Source organism: Microtus ochrogaster, chromosome 18, assembly GCF_000317375.1.
Source record: "Microtus ochrogaster isolate Prairie Vole_2 chromosome 18, MicOch1.0, whole genome shotgun sequence".
Taxonomy (NCBI): Eukaryota; Metazoa; Chordata; class Mammalia; order Rodentia; family Cricetidae; genus Microtus; species Microtus ochrogaster.
In genome coordinates, this window is record NC_022020.1 from 14,346,072 (window position 1) to 14,358,800 (window position 12,729).

Here is a 12,729-nt window from a genome sequence, read left to right on the forward strand (position 1 = left end):
TATAGACAAAATGTCTCTCCTGCTTCATGTTTTGCATTTATATCTACTTCATATGAGCAAAAGTTTTTTTTTTTTTTTAAAAAAAAAAAAAGACCAATTGATCCATTTTCTTTTGGACTGTAAGTTTGACATCAAGACTAAGAATCTTTGCTAGGCCCTGGACCCTGGATCTCCTGTTTGCTTATGACTCTTTCTTCCCAGCTCTTTCTAAGATATATCAAAGGACTAGCTTTTTTAAAAAAAAGATTTATTTGTATCATATGTGTATGTGTGTTTTGCCTGCGTGTGTATGTGGTGTGTGTCTGCAGAGACCAGAAGAAGGCCCTGGAGCTCCTAGCGTTACCATGTGGCTGCTTGGAACTGAACTTGGGTCCTCAGCAAAAGCAGCCAATGCTCTTAACCACTGATCATCTCTCCAGCCCCAAAGGACTGGCTTTTAGGATTCAAGACGTGAGAAGCAGAGAGAGAGATGGTAAATAAAGTCTGTAAGGTGTAGTCCCCTGCTGGCTACATATCTGACTGATCGTCCCATTCTGAGTCTCTGTTTTGTTTATAATAAGATGGCTTTATCTAATGAAATTAAATTAGACAAAAATCTGTGTACTCTCCAGCACATACAGGGTTCCGTGGATGATCTCACGATTCTCCAAGCTGCTAAGCAATTAGCAACTGGCTGTTTTGAATAAACAGAGAAAGGTCACTTGTGTACAGATGAGACAGAATCTTCTAAGGGCTAGTCGTCTGGTCTGTAGATAGACTTGTGCTCCTGCCTCCGAGTGTGGTAGCCAGCCTCTTGTTTAATAACTTGGCTACTGGGGACTAGTTAAATAAAGAAGAAAGGTGAAAGTTTTATTCTGATTCAGTTAACATTTCTGAAAAATTGGAAGACTTTAGAATGAGAGTCATTATTGGTACAAGCTGAGTTTTTTAATCTGAATTTTACTAAACTAGTGTTAAATTAAAGAAACATATGAAATAACAGCACAGAAGTAAATTCTGTTATAAAACAAAAAACAAATAAGGACATTCATTCTATCTGTTAAATATAAAATTTTATATATATAGTGAGTTTACCTGAATTCTATTCATGAAATCATTAATGTGAAATATTCAAACTTTTAAATAAGTAAGAAAATATAAGTTTTCATCTGAACTTTGAACACTATAGGTGAGTTTCCCTTAACTGAAATGCTTGGTCCCAGATATGAGATTTCAACTGTTTTGACATTTTTTAATATTTGCATATACATAATGAGTTCTCTTGAGGATGGGACCTAAGTCTAACACAAAACTCATTGTGCTTCATATACACCTTGGGCATGTAATCCCAAGGCCATTTTATATAATATTTTAAATGGTCATGTGATGTGGGATTCCCCTCTGTATGCTGTGAATACCATTGGTTAATAAAGAAACTACTTTGGACCCATAGCAGGGCAGAACAGAGCTAGGCAGGGAAAACTAAACTAAATGCTGGGAGAAAGAAGGCAGAGTCAGTGAGAAGTCATGGAGCCGCCTCCAGAGACAGACATGCTGGAACCTTGCTGGTAGACCACGAGCTTCACAGTAAAATATAAAATAACAGAAATGGATTAATTTAAGAGATAAGAGTGAGCTAGAAATATATACATAAGCTAATAGGCAAGCAGTGTTGTAATTAATACAGTTTCTGTGTGATTATTTCGGTGCTGAGCAGCCGGGAACAAACAAGCTGTCTCATGCAACAGTTGTCGGCATGAAACCGTACAAGGATGTTTAGATTTTTTTTTCATATTTATTTTTTTATTTATACAATGTTCTGGCTGTATGCCTGCAGGCCAGAAGAGGGCGCCAGACCTCATTACAGATGGTTGTGAGCCACCATGTGTTTGCTGGGAATTGAACTCAGGACCTTTGGAAGAGCAGACAATGCTCTTAACCACTGAGCCATCTCTCCAGCCCAAGGATGTTTAGATTTTGGAGACTTTGGGGTTTCTGACTCCTAGACTCGGGGATGTGCCCTTGTGTAACCTTAACAATTCAGCTGTCACCGAGCTTTTATTCATTCAACATTTATATTCTTCTCTTCTTCACTACCCTTACATAAACTGTAAAAATTTCCCCTTTTAAAAATCAACAGTAGCATCTTTAGAGCCTCGTCCCAGATGAATCTCACGGTGTTAAATTTGCTGTAGATGTGTTATTTTGTGCATGGTTGGTTCTATGCCAGACAGTGATGGTGCATGTATTTGTCCCCAGCACTTGAGAGGCAGGCAGATCTCTTGAATTCAAGGCCAGCCTGGTCTACAGAGTAAGTTCCAAGACAGCCAGGGCTCTACAGAGAAACTCTGTCTCTGCGGTGGGGGAGACCAAAAGCATTCCTGAGTTGGTCATAGACAGAAAACATAGCAGATGAATCTTCAGGGAGAGAATCCACATGGAAGGTGGGAAGGGTAGTCTCTCACTTGTTGCTGAGGATGATGGGAAAGATGGGTAAGCTGTGCATACATGCATGGCAGGTCACTTAGCAGTATCTAGTGGGACATTAGCAATCTCCCCCATAGCCTCCGCGGTGGGCCTCGAAGCCAGGAGCTCCCACATTTCTTGGACTCCAGAATTGGGTCTATTCCTCATCAACTGTATGGTTTAACTTGATAGTATTTTGGAGGGAATAGTGAACTCTTAGAAAGCAGATAAATTTCTGTTGTGTGTATTTTTTTTCAAGTCTAGCTTGGCATTGTTTATAATGTTTATGTTGTCCAAATTAGCCAAAAATGTTTTTAGCTAAGCCATATTGATACTAGATTTAAAATAGCCAAGTTTGAGCAAGTCCAGACACTAACTGATGTTGGCACATGACACCCGAGTAGAGGCCCTGCTTCTGAGTTATCTGGTGGTGTAGAACTTTTATTATATCACACCATGCTAGGGAGACCGGGAGATCTTTTCTATATCTGTCAATATACTAAAATTTCAAGTTTTCAAAGTAAAATCAGTTGGTTTTAGCTATGGGGGGAGGTAATGCTTTGAATTCTTTTTTCATGACATTACTTTCTCATTCTTTTCCTCTTCCAGGGCCCCGTTTCCCAGAGGAACCATTCATTTCAACAGCCAGGGAGAGCGCCTGGATGTTCAAAGTAAGGTTTCAAGATGACCTAGCTTGTAGATGCCTTGTCTGTGGGTTAAGTTGAAGTGACTGATGCTACTGCCCGAGTGACCAGCGCGGCTTCAAAATTCCACTGCGTGGTTGAAGGCAGTGTTTGAATAAACGTGCTCCACAGAGGTGCAAGTGATATATTCAAAGTCCTCTGAAGCACAGTCACGCCAGTGAAAGCTGAATTCGGGAGACCTTAGTAGTGGCCACTGGAGGGAGACATATCAAGAAATGGTCAAAATAATCCTGTGACGTTTCTAGTTATTTTTAATAGAGGAAAGTAGTGAACTTCAGTCTTTTTATTTATTTAGTTAGTTAGCTAGTTTTGTTTTATGTGCATTGGCATCTTGCCTGCATGTATGTCTGTGTGAGGGTGTCAGATACCCTGGAGCTGGAGTTACAGACAGTTGTGAGCTGCCATGTGGGTTCTGGGAATGGAACCCAGGTCCTCTAGAAGAGCGGTCAGTGCTCTTAACCTCTGGGCCATCTCTCCAGCCTCCTCTGGCTATTTTTAAATAAATATCGTTGTATTTGTTAGTGTTGAGAGTATAAGGTGAGCCTCTCTGAAGTGAGAGGGCATGGTGAAGAAGGAAGGCAGGGATGGAAAGAGGGAAGGAAAGAGAGGAAGAGGAGGAAGGGAAAAGGGAGGGAGATGAGAGAAGGAGCCAGGGTCATGGGCCAATGCGCATGTCATGACAAAGGCAAAGGCCCCTTTCTGTTTTCAGTTTCTGGTTTGTTTGAGACAGGGTCGTTTTGAGCTTCAGCTGTATCCCAGTGGTATCCTAAACCTCTGCCTGACAATGCCTTCAAAGTTCACCTCCAGGGGCTCCCTAGAACAAAAGAACAATTAACTAAAATTCCACCAGATGGCAATATTTGGAAAGTCATTCAGAGAGATTTCAAAGCTATACGTGCGCCTTAATTGTTTCCGTGGAGACTGGTCTCAGGAAGCATCAGGTTCTACCTAGACTTCATCAAAAGTGTTTTCCTTTCCTTCATAATATCAAAAAAAATGTGTAGAAGTGTAGAGGGTGTGTGTGGAATTGTATGTGTTATTTTAACTTCTGGAATGCTAAAACTAGAAACCCCATCTTCAGATAGTTGGCTCTCTCGAAAGCATTGGTATATGTGACCCAAGTCTGTGAATAATTCTCCAACAGGCATTCATCTGCATTCAAGGCTCAAATCTGTGAGTGTGACACTTTCGCTTTCACCCCCACTGTGAGAAATGCTATAGGGGTGACAGACGCTGTTGAGAGGCTCCTTTGAGAAAATAAACCCAAACTCTGCCCCCCAACACACACACCCAGGTTACTTATCAGGAAGTCCCCTTGGTATTGCACCAAGAGAAATGTGCGTGTTCGGAACTGCCATTTGTTTTGGTCTGGGATGATTAAGGGTTATCAGAGGGGATGAGCAAACCCTTTTCACTCTCGTCAAGTAGACATCCGGACCCTGAGTGTCCCAGGGCCCAGCAGACTTTAGAGCAAAGTGTGGTCAGGGTGTAGAAAGGCAGCAAAGAGAAAGTGAACAAGGAAGAACCAAGAAGAGAGTCTGCCTCAACTTCCTGTACCCCTAGGAAGCAGGCCCTGGGGGGTACAGGGGGCCTTAAATAGGTCCTGACCCTCTGGTGGATCTGTCTGGATGTCTGGGGTAATGCTAACTAACTTGCAGAGCCCTGAGAACGGACCCACTAGTACCCCTGTCTGCCCTCAGAAATGTCTCCGTTTTTATCATTATCCCGCATCCCAACTGTCATGGTTGAAGTAGTAGAAAAAGATGAGCCGTTATCTAGTCTATATCTCTTTATAAATCTTCTCTCTGGAGCTATGGGACAATTTTTTAATTTTACTTTAATTTTCATACAAGTGGAAAAGCTCATTAAGGAAGGTACCTGCCACGCAAGCCTGAGGAACTGAGTTTTGAGTCCTAGAACCCAAGTGAAAAACCAGACACGGACTGGAATGATAACTCAGCACTTAAGAGCACTTGTTCTCACAGAGGGTCTGGGGTTGGTTCCCAACATTCACGTGGTGGCTCATGACCATCCCTAACTCCCGTTCCGAGGGATCCAAAGCCACCTTCTGACCAGGCACACATACGTTGCACCGACACACATGCAGGGAAAATATCCATACATAAAAGCAAGTAAATAAATGTTTTTAAAATTTAAAAACAAAACCAGCTCATCAATCTTTAAAAATCCCCAAGGGTAGTGGTCCATGCGTGTCATTTCAGCACTGAGGAGGCAGGAAGAAGTAGGTCCCTGGGACTCATTAGCCAGTCAGCCTCGTTTACTTGACAAGCCCTAGGCCAAGGATAGACCCTGACTCAAAGATGGATAGCTTCTGAGCAACAGCATCTATGGTTGGCCCATGACTGCCACACGCAGGCATACCTACACACGCATGCACACTCTCCTGCCCCCCGTTCTCTCCACCCCTCCTGTTGATATTTTGTTCTCTTAGACAGTTTCACGTCTGCTTTCATGTCATATACACACAAATGATTTACTGTATCTGAATAAGACACACCCATGGGAGAAACACCTGCTGTGAGCTTTTGTGAGGCATGCCTAACTTTCTTAATACAATTACTTCAAGGCACATCCATTTTTCTGCAAATGGCATAGCTTTGTCTTTCCTTCTTTTTTTAACTTTCTATCAATTATTTATGTACTTCACATCATGATCCCACTCATCTCTCCATCCCCTTACGTCTGCCCTCTGCCTTTGCAAACCCCACCCCCACCCACAAAACAAAATTTAAAAGTCAACTAAGAAAAATCTCGGCATGGAAGCTGTAGTGTGGTCCAACTTTGTCTTTCTTCATGGCTAAAAGAATTCCACTGTGTATGTAAACCACATCTCCTTTATCCGTTCCTTTGTTAGTGAAGGACTGGTTTGGTCCCATGGCTTAGATGTTGTGGATTCTGCTGTAATAAGCACTGAAACACAATATCTCAATGATCTGGACCTGACTCCTTCAGGCAGATGCCCAAGAGTAAGAACAGCTCCATTGTACAGCGGATTTAAGTTTTCAGAAGCTTCCCACTAGCTTCTAAAGTAGCCGCTCTAGTTTACAGCCCAACCAGCGGTGTGCTAAGGTTCGCTACTGTCTACATTATACCAGCATCTGTTGTCTGTGCTATTAATGACCATTCTGACTGGGGTGAGATGGACATTTACATTTCTCTGATGGTTAGTAAGTTGAAAATGTTTTTCCTATGTTTATTGGCTATTTGTACTTCATATTTTAGCAACTGTCTGCTTATTGTATTCGTTTCATTATTGCTTGTGCTGTTTGCTTTCTTGTTTAGTTTTCGGTTCTTTGGCTGTTCTAGCGGCTGGCGGGGGAGGGGGGCCGCTGGAAAGATGGCTCAGTGGGCAGAGTACTTGCTTACACAAAGAGGACCTGGGTTCAGAAGTCCAGTGTCCACATAAAAAAAGTTGGCATGATGGTGCATGGCTGTCATCCTGGGGCTGCTTGGCAGAGACATGAGTGTGCCAGGATTCAATGGCAGCCAGGTTAGCCAATCAGTGAGGAGCTCCAGGTTCATTGAGAGATTACCTCAAAAATTAGATGGAGAGGAATAGAGGAAGATCCTTGATGTAGGCAAGTGGCCTCCAGTTACACACACACACAGGCACACATGGTCACATACACACACAGGCACACACAGAAATGAAAATGAAAAGTCTATATAGCTGGTGTGGATTTTCTCCCACTCTGTAAGCTGTCTCCCCTCCATTTAGGGTTCTTCTGTAGTGTAGAAACTTTCTAATGTCACAGCGTCCCATTGGTCAATTTCCAGTCTTATTTCCTAAGCAACCAGAACCAATCAGAAAGTCCTTGCCTACATCTTGAAGTCCCTGGTTGGGTCTGATCTGTCACCTTTATTTGTTTCCCAAGGGCAGAATTCTAGTTTTGGGATTCCTAAGTCTCTGAACATTTCTATAATTTTGAATCTAGTTTACCACAGTTTTTACCACAAGGAATAGTTTTCTTTTTTTTTTTAATATTTATTTATTTATTTATGTATACAAATGTTCTGTCTGTGTGTATGCCTGCAGGCCAGAAGAGGGCACCAGACCCCATTACAGATGGTTGTGAGCCACCATGTGGTTGCCGGGAATTGAACTCAGGACCTTTGGAAGAGCAGGCAATGCTCTATATCACTGAGCCATCTCTCCAGCCCCCAAGGAATAGTTTTCAAACGTACAGTGGGAGGTTATTATTTTCACATGTGAAATCAAAAAGGCAATTTTATCAGAAAGAGTAAATAATGTATTAGTAATATTATTTTGGCATATATAAAATTTGCATATGAGTGAGCAATGTCCTTATTACATATTTATCATGTACCTAATGTAAATGACATACAGTTTCAATCATTAACAAAAATATACACATAAACGACAATAATAAAATGTAGAAAATGAGACTCGCTATAGGAGGAGCCCAGCTGAAGGATTATAGACATTTGAGAGGACATAAGGGTGAACCGAACTGAGCCATGAAAACTAGTTGGTTTCAGATACACAGGGATGATGGTGCCCGCGTCCCATTCCCTCCATAAACCTCTACGGATGCCAGCTGTTTTCCAGGCTGTATACTAACAGCTGGGGATTGAAGGTAAACAACAGAACTTCAGCACATGCTCTTTAGTGGAGCAGAGAATCTTAAACAAACAAAACTCTGGGGTTGGGGAGGTAGCTCAGTTGGTAAAACACTTGCCTTGCAAGCATGAGGACGTGGGTTTGATCCCCGGCACCCACATGAAAAGGTGGATGTGGTAGTGCACACTTAAAATCCCTGCTGGAGAGGTGAAGACAAAGGGACCTTTAGGGCTTACCAGGCAGTCAGGACAGCCCCCAAGAATGACATCCAAGGCTGTCCTCTAACCTACAGAGAGAGAGAGAGAGAGAGAGAGAGAGAGAGAGAGAGAGAGAGAGAGAGAGAGAACCTATAAGCATATGAAGTAGGCTAGCTTGTGTTATAGAAGGTGAGTGGGAGAGGGTAAGGGAGAGTTCTTTGGAATGTGGACTTTCTGCCACTCCTGTGGAGTCAGCTGACCTGGGCAGTGAGATCCTCAGTAAGAATGCACAGGTAGGCACAGGGTCAGCAATATCTAGGATCATGGCCCTCATCAACTGATAACTGCCTAAGAATTGCAGTGTTTCTTGTGTTTTGTATTTTATACAGAAGAAAAAACAAATCTCACTTGGCAAATCAAATGGCAATCTAGCTTGCTCATTTTTGAGACCAGCGTTCTGGACTGAGGAGAGCTGAGTGACTTGCCTAGAGTCTGAGGGTTGGCACCTGCTGATTGGATTCCCGTTGTTCTGTGCTCACCGCTTTAAGTTTTCTCTGCCTCATTTGTACCATTAGTTAATAAGTAGTATACGGAGAATAAACCTAAGCAATCGATGCATGCTACATCTTATACAATAGCAAATTATTTTATTTAAATTTTCTCTTGATTTTTTTACTTGTTTTGTGTTTTTGCTGTTGTTGTTGTTTTGGTTTTTCAAGACAGGGTTTCTCTGTAGACTAGGCTACCCTCAAACTCAGAGATATCTGCCTGCCTCTGCCTCCCAAATACTGGAATTAAAGGCATGCACCAGCATCTCCCTGCTTTTATTTAAATTTTTAAAAAGTAATAAGTGATGAGCTTTGGGAAACGAAGGGAAATTGGGAGACATTCTTACATTTGCTACATTTGCCTAGGACTCTGGAAAATGGCTCTTCTTGACCAAGCCTCACATTCTCCATCTCCAACACAGTCACAATACACCCTGACTTTGCTGAGCGGATAATTGGAAGTAACTCACGTCCTGGACATGTTATGGATACTCTGAAATATTTTCTTTCCTGTTCCCTTCTACATCTGCTAGATCTTGAGAGGGTCCCTTTTGTTGGCTAGCGAGTTTGCTTTGTGATAAGTGGTGGACTGAGAACACAGGCATAGAACTCTCTGGAACCCTGAAGTGGAGCTTTAGGCTTTTGTTTCTGAGTCCATTAATTTTGCTTAAATAAAGAGAAGTTTCTATCCACAGTTCCTTGCTCTCTTTTTCCTCAGTAGTTCAGATTCCATGATTGTGAGCCTATTGGCAGGACTGAGGAATTCATTAATACTCTCTATGATTTACTTTGAAATGGTTTATCAAAGAACATTGGAAAGATCAATGAGTAAATAAAGACGATGTGGCTAAGTGGTAAACAATTTCTCAATACAGCTGTTGAGTATGAATGTACTTTGTATTCTTGTATCGTTTCCCCCTTTATTTCAGAATATTTGAAATCTTCCAGGCCAATCTCTGAAGAAATAGGTATTAAATGTTCATAGACCTTTTACTATAATTCAATCGCCGCACAGGGACTGAAGAACATTTTGGGACTAGTCAGTGTTTCTGACCTCGTGGAGCCTTAGAGGAGATGGTTATGAGACAGATGGTCCCATTTACCAGCTACGGAGTGCTGGGGTGCCCCTGACAGAGGCGACTAAGCCCCAGCTTATATGGGAAGGTCAAACAAGGCTTCCAAACTCAGTGACATCCAACCTCAGTCCAAAAAGAAAAGAGGGATGTCCAGGTGTGGGGGAGGGCATTTGGAGAAAGAGAACCGTGGTAGGAAAAGCAGCAGCTTTAGAGGGTCTGTGAAAATAACAGGAGAACCATGAAGCATGACCGAGCTGGGCAGGAGTGACTAGGGACAGAGCAGGGAAGCAGCAAAGACAGAAAATTAAGAAGCCCACTTTCTATCTCAGATATGCCCCTCTGGCAGCTGTGTAACAAACTGGATCATCATAGAGCAGCAAAGACAGAAAATTAAGAAGCCCACTTTCTATCTCAGATATGCCCCTCTGGCAGCTGTATAACAAACTGGATCATCATAAAGCAACACAAGAATAGACACAGAAATCCAAGTGAAAGTTAATGAGCCTCTAGCTATGGTGGCTGCCCGGAGCAAGGAAATGGATGGGAGCTAGGATTGAGTCCTTGGTCAAGGACTCATTTGCATGGTCAACAGAGGAATATTCTTTAATATAAAAAAGGTTTACATTTATGTGGTGTGGGCCCTGCTATGGCACCCATGTGGAAATCAGAGAAGAACTTGTGAGTATTGGATCTTTTCTACCATCTGGGTTCCAAGGTTAGCAGTCTTGGTGGCAAATGTGTTTACCTGCTGAGCCATATCACTGACCCAGCAAGGGGAAAAGTTCAGAAGATAGCTGGTGACAATGGTTGTACAATGTGAGTATATCTAACATTACAAAACTGTAAAGCTAATAAGCGGTTAGCATGGCAAAAATGTATGATATATATATATATATCATATACACACATATGATATACATATCATATATACATATATATCTATGTATATACACAAACACACACTTGTAATATGCATAAATTAATTACAGTTTTAGAGAAAGACAGAATAAGGCAGGAAGAAAGACTGACTTATGAAGATTAGCTGTAAACAGAGAAAGACCAGAGCCAAACTTAGATTGTGAAAGTCAAGGAAAAACAGCTTTGCAACAATGAGCAAAGAGTGGGTAGGTCCGAATGGCACTCTGGGGCTAAAAGGTGATGACTAAAAGTGCTTGCTGGTTTAGTGACAAAGAGATTTTGCTAACTGTGATTTTAATCTTGCGATCATACTAGAAGACAGATACGAGAAGTTGAGATGTGGGGAAGAAAACAAGATACAGAGGGCACAGGACGGGGGTTATATGGAAGAGGAGGTAGAAAGATTGTCAGAGCCAGAGGACATGACACCAAGGCCAGAGTCTTCCAGACACAACAGAATTAATACACATATGAACTCACAGACCGATACACAGGGCATGCACCAGTTCAAGCCACTGGGATCCCAGCACTGAGATGGAGAAGTAGACATAGGCTTCCACCCCTAACCAGAAGCTATCTTCAATCAGCACCCACTTGCAAAGGAAGAAAATACTTTTCTCCAATTGAATCTCACTGAGTACATTAACCACACTTAAAGGTAGGCTCCATGCCCAGCAGTAGATGACCAACACAAAAATGAATTCAGTGATATTTTGTAAACTTTTTTTCTATATGTCTTTGTTTGGGTATGTTTTGTCTTACTGGCCTTTTGCCTGTATAGTATAGTTTCAGATCTTGTGGGAGGTTTTTTTGGTTTTCTTTTTTATTTTATTTTTTTTAGATCTTGTGTTTTCATGGAAGGTGTTGCTTGAATTTTTTTCTTTCTTTCTTTTTTAACCCTGTTTTTTTCAGTTCTTGATTGCTTGCGTGTTTGCTTTCTAAAGGGAGAGAGAAAGGAAACATGTTGAGTTGGATGGATATGGGAGGTGTGAAGAATGTAGGAGGATTGTGGAAGGGAAAGGCCTGGTTAGAATATATTATATAAAATAGTTCTCCTTTTAAAAAAAGAGAGAGACATAGAGCAGGGGTTCCCAACCTTCCTAACACTGCAACCCTTTAATACAGTCCTAATGTTGTGGTGACTCTCCCAACCATAAAATTATTTTCATTGCTACTTCATAACGTAATTTTGCTACTGTTATTAATCATAATATAAAATATCTGTGTTTTCCAATGGTTTTAGGAAACCCCTGTGAAAGGGTCATTCAACCCCCAGGTTAAGAACCTCTAAGGCAGAGGGTAGGTTAAAATTATAGTCAATCTTTCTTTTGGGGACTACCAACTCCCAAATAATGACACAGAGACTTATTATTAATTATGAAAGCTTGGCCTTAGCTTGGACTTGTCCCCAACCAGCTCTTAAAACTTAATCCATTTCTATTAATGTACATTTTGCCATATGACTTGTTACCTATCCTTCATAATGTACATCCTCAGTGTCTTCCTCATTGTCTCGCTGGTATCTCCCATGCACCTAGATTCATCTGGAGTTCTCTGCCTAGAAGTCCCACCTATTCTTTCCTGTCTAGCTGTTGACCACTCAGCTGTTTTTAAGCCAATCAGGTGCATTAGGCAGGCAAGGTAAAACAGCAACACATCTTCACACAGTATGGTAAAATATCCAGCAACATAAGTACCCCTTAAGATGTTTGATTACAAAGATGAGGATGGTGAGGGACCCTTAGAGAGGAGCCAGTTTAAGATGGAAGAGATCTGAGCTATTCAAATGACATAAAGTCAGTAGAAGAGGCATTTAAAAAGTTATACACAGGGTCTCCAAGAGCAAGAGGCAATGAATGAGGGCATGTGTCATTGTTACAAAGAGCAAGAAACAGTGAGATGACTGTCCTTTGATATTAGAGCTGTTAATTGGGCAGCTAGAAAGTTCAGACTGGTCTAGTGCCTTGAGTAGCTTCTGTGAAGTCAGAGGAAGACCTTGTGCTGAGGGGGAGAGGGTGGGCACAGGAAGAAGGAGGGTACGGGGAGAAGGTGGGTACGGGGAGAAGATGGGTGCAGGGAGAGGGTGGGTACAGGGAGAAGGAAGAGAAGTTCAAATGCACTGAAATGAGGGCAGGACACTGACTGGAGACGCGGTGCACTGAGCCCTACCTTCAGAGTCCACGAGGTCAGTCGTGCTGTTCTTTTGGACTGTGGCTTCTCCAGCTGGGCTCAGCATTC

The 12,729-nt window shown here is 42.0% G+C and overlaps 1 protein-coding gene across 1 annotated transcript in view; it reads left to right on the forward strand.

Annotated features, from left to right (window-relative positions):
- Positions 1-12,729, forward strand: part of Mapre2 (microtubule associated protein RP/EB family member 2) — a 143,780-nt gene that overhangs the window by 19,043 nt on the left and 112,008 nt on the right. Inside the window, exon 2 of the mRNA XM_013349389.2 lies at positions 3,055-3,116. The gene's annotated coding sequence lies outside the window, so the exon portion shown is untranslated. The remainder of the gene's footprint in view (positions 1-3,054; positions 3,117-12,729) is intronic.